This window comes from Saccostrea cucullata, unplaced genomic scaffold (genome assembly GCF_032062105.1).
Source record: "Saccostrea cucullata isolate Sc308-1 unplaced genomic scaffold, CSIRO_AGI_Scuc_v1 ctg12803, whole genome shotgun sequence".
Classification (NCBI taxonomy): domain Eukaryota; kingdom Metazoa; phylum Mollusca; class Bivalvia; order Ostreida; family Ostreidae; genus Saccostrea; species Saccostrea cuccullata.
The window spans coordinates 10,945-18,318 of NW_026921174.1; the positions used below are offsets into that span (position 1 = coordinate 10,945).

A 7,374-nucleotide genomic window follows, 5' to 3' on the forward strand; every position below is an offset into this window, starting at 1 on the left:
AGTGGGTACAAATACAGGTTAGCTAGGGGACACAAATACAAATCCACATCATCATGTGTGTAGGAGTTACAAGATTCATAGTATTAAGATTAGATAAACTTCTCCAGCATTTTAGGGTATTAGATATAGGATAGGTTTCCACTGACTATGCATATTAATTTTTATGCTCTCTATCATATATCCAATTTCTACAGCCTTAAAAAGATTTTGAAGTCTATTATTTAAATAACCTATTCCATAGCATAATTTTGCACGGGGGGGGGGGGGGGGGCTTAAGACGTGAAAAGATCATGCATTTTTGATAGAGCATCAGCTGCGAAGGGGTTTAGAATAAAGGATTTAGTCATATGTGCCTTCAATGTCTGCTGCAGTCCAACTACATTTACAAATGCCCTCTATTATGTGTCTTGGTTTAAAAGTACTTATTATATACAATATCAAATCAATTTTAAATGGTCCTTTGAAGAGTTCGTTTTCAAATTAAGTGGTACATGTATAACATCATTCCCTCAAAACTGGCAAGATATAGTACCAAATATCACAAAGCATGTTCTGCAGTTTACAAATTGGGCATGTGAACACTTAAAATTATTGTCAATAATACAGGAATAGCATAATCATCCTGAAAGGGAACGGGGGGGGGTTAAAGTGTAAAGGTGGTCATTCATCTTGTTTCTAATCTCTGCATAAAATTATTTTATTACCTAAAAAATAAAAAAAATAAGAAATAAAATTCAAATTTATAAACAAATAAATAAAAAGGGGGAGGGGTAATCCTAAGAAAACGTATTTTCTACATAATTTTCTTACATTACTCCAGGTGGTAGTTCTCTCTTGCCAGCTGGATATTAATAATGGAATCTGAGACCCAAAGCAATATAATAGTAACTTGTAAAGATATAAATTCAGGAGTGGGGAGGGCTTAGGCCCAATAAATTTGAAGGGAGACCAGAATTATTTTAATGCAGGGTAGTTCTACAGTGGGTTGGCAATGAGAGAGAGTGATGTTCACGATGGATGGGTTGCTGAGGGTTTTGAGTAGGGAGGGCACAACTTATGTTGATGTTGAGGTATGCCATTTTGCCGGCTGCCCCACTGTTGTGTAGACCACTGTGAACAATACCTGCCAACTCGAGTAAAATATTAAACTTAAATACGTAGCATTTGTTTATTATATATATAGGTCTTTGATAATACCGCATATTTGAGTTCCTCTCACTATATGCGCCGTTATCAAAGCTCTATCCTTTTATTATATGTCATCATTCAACTCCTTTTTATGGAAAAAAACTAATAAATGTGATAAGCCGGAATTTATTTATCCATCCATACAGTGTCAGTACTTAGTCACTAGGTTTACGGGTTATCTCCCCTTTTCTATGCATCAATGAAAGTGAAAGGTGGGTGATGAAAGCATCCGATTTATGTTTTTGTATTAAGAAATACCCTCCTCCCACCTCAATCCTTGAGCTCGGTGTTAAGTATATACCCTTTCTCCTTTTGTTTTAATAACGTTTTTCATTGTTTTACATGGTTTGGCTATACCAAATTTATTACAGTTATGCAAATGTTATTGAGAATCTTTTTCTGCTGTGTGTTTTTGTTTTTGTCTTTTCAGATATTAGAGATTTCCTTGAAGGAGACTAACGATGCTTATCTGAATTGCCTGCTATTTCCGTATTCTGGGACCTTGGGAATGATCCCTGGCCGAATACCATGCATGACAAGGGTCAACTTGCCGAATTAGCCATTCGAGGAGTTCGGGGAAAGACAGTAAGCTATACTTCACAGTGGTCTTATTTGCGAAATCGTCACCTTCAATTTAACCATTGAACTGTTGATTTTGTTGACTTTTTGTGGTTAATGTTGATATATGTGATGGTTGATGTTGATAAATGTGATGTTGACTTTGAAAATTATATGTTATACAATGTAAAGCTAAAGGAAAATAATATAATTAAAAGATAATTTGTGTTGAAATGTGTCCGTAGCACGAATGAGGTCAACCCAGCGTGCTACTTTTACCGTCAGGGAGGGCCGCAACTTATGTTGATGTTGGGGGTATGCCATTTTGCCGGCTGCCCCACTGTTGTGTAGACCACTGTGGACAATACCTGCCAGCTCGAATAAAACATTAAACTTAAATACGTAGCATTTGTTTATTATATATATATATATAAGTCTTTGATAACTTCATATTTATAATATTTCAAATTCGGGGGTTGTTTTGCTAACGGAAAAGCCCGAGTCATTATCTCATTGTTCTAAACAATGACAAGGGGTTTTGTTTTGTTTTTTTTTTGTTTTTGTTTTTTCTTTACATCTAAGCACAACCAAAGGTAGATTCTAATATCTGATTGGTCAATTCGGCCAATCTTACAAATTCCAGAAACAGAAGCAAGTCTTTACACTGAAAATAACAAATAAATCCACTATATGTGTTTAAAAAATTCTGATGTGTATGGCTTTTAACCTAACATATCTTGACAAAGATGACCCAAAGGACCAATTAAGCTACTTCACATGCGTTCCAAACTCTCTGGACTCTTTACACAACATAAACTTTGAGTTATTTTCCATATTCCTTTCAACTCCCATGTATTTTCTTTGCTAAATTTCCAAGAAATTTTCTTCTATAAATCAGCCCATACGTGCAATGTCTCAATCGGCATCTCTTTCATATTATATAGCCCCCCCCCCACTCTCCAGTAAAGGTCATATATGTTTCATTGCGCCAAAACTCCAACAATAGGTCACCACCCCCCTTGTTTCTTTACGTATGCGTCTATAAAATGGATACGCTTCACAAAATAATAATAATTTTATCACTCCCAAACCTCGATAAAAATTAAAGAATTCAGCAAAATAAATCACTTGATCACGGATCTTCCTTTCTGTGTTTAAAAATTGCTATGGCGCTAACTCACCTATCTTTTTAAAAGATAAACTTGTAATCATCAACATTCATATTTGAGAATCATATATTATGTATAGACTGAACTTGTTGTCATTGCCATTAAGGTTACATTTTTCAATGTCAATTGTTTCAGTGATAATGATGCATTACTTTTCATACTCCTAATATATTCAAAAAACAATATTCACATTCCAAATCCCAGTACTATAACGAGATTTTATTGGTTTAATCTGAAAAATACCTTTTATAAAACATGATACCAAGGGATGTTTACCAACATCTATTCCATCTATTTTAACAAAATAAGATAATGCCGAGCTGGCAGTATTGATACCACTGTAACTTAAATATTTGTTATACAATTGTAATAAGAATTATTGGTTGGAACAGATGAATATATCTTTCACTACAGAAGCTTGTCCATTTCTTAATAAATCCCGCATACTGACTTCTAGTGCATCTTCTCCATGATTCTTTGATGATCTGTAATACTTCTGTAGAAATTCCTTGTTCCTGAAACTTGATCCACACACTCGACATGCCATCAATGTCATCTTCAACGAATGTGCCTTTTCCGAATGTGGTAACCTTTACCATTGGAAGCTTTCCGAATTATCTGGAGAACATCCACTGGTAGTTCCATGAGAGTCGTGTACCATGCTTGCGTAGGCCATACTGGGAGCACTATTACCTCCTCCTCCTTTTCTTTTTGAATATTGTGAAGTACTCGGATTATGATACTTAAGGAGGAAAAGCATAGAAATAAAATTTTTTCTCGAAAAAGCATCACTGAACTCTGCCTGGGGGTCAGGTTTTCATGCAATATATCTTGACAATTGTTTATTAAGTCTAGATGCAAACATGTCTATATTAAATGGTCTCCATAATGCACTTATTTTATTAAATATGTTTGGATTAAGCATCCATTCTGTATGATCATTAAAGATTATTGAGCATCTGTCAGCAACTGTATTTTCTGAACCAGGAATATGGACACTGACAACCAAAATTCTTTGCTTTGCAGCTTTGCTAGTCATGACTTTGTTGACTGCTTTGGTGGTCTTTTCAATATCATCCAGTCTCTTGCCCAGTTCTCCACCAAACAAATATTGGTTTATCGGTACTCCCGAAGAGAAAAAAGACAAGTCGTTACTAGTAGCACTGTCTATGTCACCTTCCAAACATTCTCTTCTCCTCATATTAAGTTCATAATTTGAAAAACTACATGTATCAGCATTTCGATTGATATTATCAATTCTTTATCCAAGTCTTCTTTTTCTAGTTCTTTGTTTGACACAATCTTTACCAAAATGTTAACCAGCACCGTAACACTCTTCACCAAAAATAATTGATCGTATTGAAATCTGCTATCCAACAATTTGGTTGCAATCTGTAGTCTGTTCCAGGTTAATTTGTCCACTTTAATACATACCAAACTCTCACAATTTTCTGGTCTTTTGATTTTTTTAACAGTCTCTTCAACTTGATCTGCCAAATTTTTGTCAACTTTAATTTTGAACATGGGATCAAGAAGCTTCGCCAAGTCTTTGTGTATTGGGTCTGTTGTTACATTTTATGAGGTATTTTGTTCAGCAGCAACTTTCAAATATGGCGACATGACCCACTTTCGTTTTCATTCTTCACGGAATCTTGTGCTTTTCCGGAAATCGAACCCGATATTTTTGTTTTCGATAGTAAGTCATTCACACTTTTATTCGCATCTATTACTTGTGAGTTTACAACATAATTGTCAATCTCAGAATCATAATCTGAATATCCTTCCGATTCATTATCGTTACATTGATTGTTCTGATTGGAAATCAGTTCGACTATGTCTGATCTTAGATCTCAAAATCCCGCTGTTATGGTGTTTGTTATTAACACACTTACTAGCACCCCGACTAATGTTATTGTGATTTAAATTCAAGACACGTGGTTTAGGTTGATATATTCAAAGGTTATAGGGTAGAACCGGTTTTATAAATAAAATTGGCAGTAAACAGGATATTGCTATAGCCTGTTTCTTTTGAAAACATGTCCTGTAATAAATGTTTCCAGACCTTTCTGAAAGACTTTCATGATTTTCAACAGAAAAAGGGTGACTTAAGGAGTGGGTGTTAGAATAGCAATATATCATATACTTTTCGGCGAATATAAGAGCTGACTAGTGACCGATTTGCTGGTAAAAATGTGTTTTATCATCTACACTGACAAACCTTTGTTTGCCTTATATGGCTATTGTTATAAATGCGCATAGAGGATCTTACCTCGAGCAACTGACCAATCGTTGGAATGACTAGCAACGTTTACGCCAAATACATGTTACATTTTACTTCGAACACGTGGTTCAGGTAATTTATGATCGTGTCAATGGAATACAAAATAAAAAAAAATGTTCTTAAGAACAAAATACAAAGATAAGAAACTATTAAAGATGTTACGGGCGTTTTTGATTTATTGTTTACCGGAAAAAATGTTTAATAAAACGTAGTTTGTGTCTAGTTCAGAACACCAGCGCCTCAGGGGTAAGGAAAACGAGCAGCATCTCTTATGCATTTAAATGGACAAACCTTTGTTTACGTTCGTGATCACGTGTTTGGCCAGGGAATCCACCTGGAAATTGTATTCACCGATAGTACAACAAAGCAATTAATACAGACGTAAATCGCTTTTACATTATAACTTTCAGAGACCTAGACTTCTACCGTTTATTAAACAAATGAATTGTTTGTCATTATGAGCATGAACATAATATTTTTAAAATGCTTTTTTATTTCCAATAAGATTTTCCTTTTTTTCAAGCGTAAAATTCCTGTAGTATTCGTAGTAACCCATAATGCAATACTCATTCAACTGATTGGTCAGTTAAAATAATGCTGGGGCCTCATTTGCTAATCTGACGCCAAAAAAATATAGTCCCGGTTCCCATGCAAAAATATTTTTCCAAAAAGAAATTTTAATTCATGACTGCGAAAATTGTATTATAGAGAATACTTAGTTAAGTTTGAATGAATGTAAGAGAGATCTATTGATTGAAGTACATTTCTACAGATATTGTCAGCTGATTCTAGGGTGGTTAAAACTGAAACACAATATAACTTTTCTGTTTACCATGTCTCCACGTGCTAGTCACTTCCTAACCACATTTCCGTGAATAATTTACCCTATCTCGCTGAAGTCTCGCTAACTCTCGCCACAGCCACTGCCAGAGCTACTCTGAACTCATCGGGTCTTATAAATTGCAGAACACCGATAAATAAAAGGTTCCGAACACATTAGTAGGGGTGACTAGGTAAGTTATCGACGTTTTGTGTAGAATTTCTCTTTAAAGCAAGTATACTTTCATTCAAATTGTGCCGTTACACGGCTTATATGTATATATGTTCGTAGACTGTTTTGTGTTTTTCCGTTTTTATCCGTGTGAAATGATTTAACGAATACTACAACTTGTGTTATTTAGTGCTTCTCGTGCATTCAAGAAAACTGATGCTAAATCAATTTAATGTCCATCTTAGTTAATATGAATTAAGTTATGAATATTTTTTGTGTAAATTTAACTTTATATTTGCAAAATTCAGCGTCACTGTCAGTGATGTGTATTCAGTTTTGTTTTGTTCTCTTCATTTGTAGCCTTTACCGTAATGTCATCTTGATGTCATCTGAATAAAATCTGAAATGATGATTGAGGCGTCATACTAAAAGTCTATTCCGTTCGATATTTATCACATTGAAAGCCACTTTCAAGAGTATAACAGATCTAGAGGAACTGAGAGTTACACCATTTGAAGAAAAGGACTTGCTAGTACAATTCTTAGGACTAGAATCCTCAAAATTTGCAGCCTGTATCAGAGCAGCAAATACAGCATACCCAGAATGAAGTCTTCGTAGGATATGGAAAAGACTCCAAAAGCGTTATGGAAGCCCCGAATTAGTTGAAAATTCTTTAGTACCCCTGGACCAGTCCAAAACAGGAAAATCAATAATACTATAGTTCTGCCGTGTAAAACCGAAGTTGAACCAAACAAATATGGGTCTCCCAGAGGACAAAAGTGCCCTATTCATATTACATACCACAGTCTTAGAGATTGTAAGACATTTTGATCTAAAATTATCTGAAAGAAGAAAGATCTTAAAAAAGACTTTGGATTGTGTTTTCAATGTTCAGACTCGAACCACTTAGCTCGTGACTGCAAAACAGTAGTGAAATGTGAGAACTGTGAACGTGACACTCATCATATTGCGCTCAATTATTACTACAGATTCAAACAATTTGATCAAAGCGGGGAGAAATTCAACCACGACAAGACAGAGGTGCAAAATAAGTATACATTGATATGTGGAACGAACTTTAAGAACTTTAAATCGAGCTCTAAAACTATTCTGGTCAACCTCTATCCTACTGATCGTCCATCAAGAAAAAAACTATTTATGCCATAGTTGATGACAAAAGTAGACGC

General features: G+C 34.9%; 1 pseudogene; it reads right to left on the reverse strand.

Annotated features, from left to right (window-relative positions):
* Nucleotides 1-3,511: 3,511 nt before the first annotated feature.
* LOC134259347 (uncharacterized) lies at nt 3,512-4,818 on the reverse strand (annotated as a pseudogene).
* Nucleotides 4,819-7,374: the final 2,556 nt, after the last annotated feature.